The following is a 3,143-nucleotide window of genomic DNA, read 5'->3' as shown; positions in this document are numbered from 1 at the left end:
GTACCAGGGTGTAACAATGATCTAAATGTTCTTCAACGTTCTCATGTGTTTGCAAAGCTAGCCGAAGGTGAAGCTCTAGAAGTGAATTATACCATCAATGGACATCAGTATACTATGGGGTATTACCTTGCAGATGGCATATATCCAGAATGGACAACATTTGTGAAGACCATACCATCTCCACAAACAAGAAAGAAGAAACATTTTGCCCAAAGGCAAGAGGCGGCTAGAAAGGATGTTGAACGAGCCTTTGCAGTTCTGCAATCCTGTTTTGCCATTGTCTAGGACTCGCGAAGGGATGGAAACGTAAAGAAATCGGTGATGTCATGAAAGCTTGTGTCATATGCACAATATGATAGTTGAAGAGGAACGACACACTCATTGAGAAAACTACAGTTATGAGGGAATCGGAGAAAGAGTCACTGTGTCTTCTACTCATGCGGAACAGCTGAGTGCATTTATTCAGATGCATCAACAAATTAGAAACAAAGATGATCATTCTCTAACTTCAATATGATCTAGTTGAACACCTCTGGCAGAAGTTTGGACACGAGTGATGTAGTACAGGTGACAAATAGTTCAAGTCATAATAAATAGTTGGCACAAGAACAAATAAAGGTCAACCAGATGTGTTCTGGCAGCGAGCAACGATCTCATCTTGTTTTTTCTTGTAGAATTGCTTCTGTGCATCACTCATACCACATGTGTCCATGAGCATGATTTTCTGTTCTAATTCAAACTGTTTCCGTGCATCCTCCCTTTCTTGCAATGCAATCTGTTTCTCTTGCAATTCAAAAGCTCTCGCGTAGCGCGCATTTATGCGACCTCTTTGGCATCATCCTTCTCTATCTTCTGTGCCCACACATTTTCTAATGATAACTTGCAAGCACTATCTTTCAGCAAACATTCTTTCTTCTCCTTCTTTGTGCCAGGAGGTCTTATCTCCTCTTCAAGAGTATCTGTGCATACCTCGAAGTCTTCATCATTTGAGGTTCTACACGGACTTGCATCCGAGGTCTTCTTATGTTTCTTTTGAGGAGGCGGATGTGTCTGCCACTTTGGATACTTCTCAAACTCTATATAGCAGTGCATTAATGTAAATGGTTTCTTTTTCTCATCCAGTTCAATGAACAAGCGGAGTGCATCTCTTTCCTGCATTAGGAAATGGAGAGTTAACACTTTCATACAACACATATGGAATATTTGAAGCGAATTAGAAAATAGATGCATACCTTATCGGAGAGAGTCAAGCCGCTGCCACTTCTATTCAATATTTGTTGAGCGCATGCACAGAACCTGCTCGTGAGCGCTGAAATAGTGTTGTAATGACAAGTGAGTCCATTAGGAACACGCTTCGGCCATGACGGTTTTTTGTGGATGTTGTAGTAATCTGAAATGCTTCCCCGATATGTACTTAAATTCTGATCTGTCCCAGTCACCGCATCCAAACTAGTATTAGCCCATGCTTGGATCAACACCAAGTCCTCAGCACTTGACCAAATTTTCCCTTTTGTGGAGGCTCCTTTTGTCAATTTTTTTAGTTGGCATCCTTACTTGTTCCCCGATTGGGCTGCAATTTGATGTTTCAATCCAATTTATGTCACTCGATCCCACATTCATCATGTCTAGAAATGAGGAGTTGTTGAGCTGTGAGTCCATCTCATTTGAGTTCTCCATCTACACACAAACAATAATACACAAACAATAATTCAGTAGGAAGCAATTGGCAGCAAATTCATTTGAGTTCTGGTTGTAACTACTGCTGCCTGTGCGTGTGCGATCCCCTGCTGCTGCCTGTGCGTGTGCGATCCCCTGCTGCTGCCTGTGCAGTTCCCAGCGCCGTCGGCCTCCTCACCCCCCTCTTGACCAAATTTTCCCTTTTGTGGAGGCTCCTTTTGTCAAAAAAATTAGTTGGCATCCTTACTTGTTCCCTGATTGGGCTGCAATTTGATGTTTCAATCCAATTTATGTCACTCGATCCCACATTCATCATGTCTAGAAATGAGGAGTTGTTGAGCTGTGAGTCCATCTCATTTAAGTTCTCCATCTACACACAAACAATAATACACAAACAATAATTCAGTAGGAAGCAATTGGCAGCAAATTCATTTGAGTTCTGGTTGTGCCTGCTGCTGCCTGTGTGTGTGCGATCCCCTGCTGCTGCCTGTGCGTGTGCGATCCCCTGCTGCTGCCTGTGCCTGCTGCTGCTTGTGCAGTTCCCAGCGTCGTCGGCCTCCTCACCCCCCTCCCCTACTGTCGCTGGCCTCCCCACCCCCTCCCCCTACCGCCACCGACATGAGCGCCCCCCCTGGTCGCCCCTGGCCCCTGATTTCATCCCGCCGGCCTGGTCGCCCCTGCCCCTGCGGCCGCCGCCCTGCCTCGCGCATCGAGCCGGGGCCGCGCCAGCGCCAGCACGCCCTCCCCTGTCCCCCTCTCTCTCTAAATCTACGAGGAAAGAACATACCTCATCGACGGCGGGAAGCTCGGGGCAGTGGTGGGCGACCTTCTCGTCTCGATCTGCTCCAGATGGGTGCGGGAGAGACGACGCGAGAAGCAGCTGCTCGTGATCGCTCGGTCGTCGCTGCGTGGTGTATATTTGGACAATGGGTAGCGATTTTACTGGATGTCTATAATTTAGACTAGCTAATAGACAAACCGCTGGAGGCGTTTTTGGACCTGTGACAGTCTATATTTGATTTAGACTACCACATGCACAAGCCACTAGAGATGCTCTAAGAGTTTTACTTATTTATACCAAACTATTTTACTTATTTCGTACATTAAAAGAAGAACATAATTAGTGCAAATTGTATTATATTTATCATAATCAGCAACATAATGTCGCAGAATTTACAATGTTATTTGATATAATTTCACCTACATCTTCAAAATTATTATTATTGTTCTAATTTGAATTGTATTTTGCAGCAAAAAGTTCTTTTGTCACTTAATTTTTTTGAAGAAAAAGTTTAGTTGAACTGAATCTCCATTATAAATCTTAATATATTATAATAAAAAATAACATGAGCGGATTGATACTTATCATTCGGTGCGTTCACAACTATTTCAGTATCCTTAAATACCTTTATAAATAGCCCTAGGATGTATGTGCGTGACAAATATCTTAACAAAAATTTCTAGAT

At 43.6% G+C, this 3,143-nt stretch overlaps 1 long non-coding RNA gene across 1 annotated transcript; it reads right to left on the bottom strand.

Moving 5' to 3' along the window:
• Positions 1-1,691: 1,691 nt before the first annotated feature.
• On the bottom strand, positions 1,692-2,799 carry LOC123417079. The gene is made up of 2 exons (XR_006616559.1): positions 2,465-2,799; positions 1,692-2,047 (listed from the first exon to the last, which is right to left on the bottom strand). It is a non-coding gene; the product is annotated as an uncharacterized LOC123417079 (long non-coding RNA).
• Positions 2,800-3,143: the final 344 nt, after the last annotated feature.

Source organism: Hordeum vulgare, chromosome 1H (assembly GCF_904849725.1).
Source record: "Hordeum vulgare subsp. vulgare chromosome 1H, MorexV3_pseudomolecules_assembly, whole genome shotgun sequence".
NCBI classification, from domain to species: Eukaryota; Viridiplantae; Streptophyta; class Magnoliopsida; order Poales; family Poaceae; genus Hordeum; species Hordeum vulgare.
This window is presented reverse-complemented; position numbering and strand designations above follow the sequence as displayed.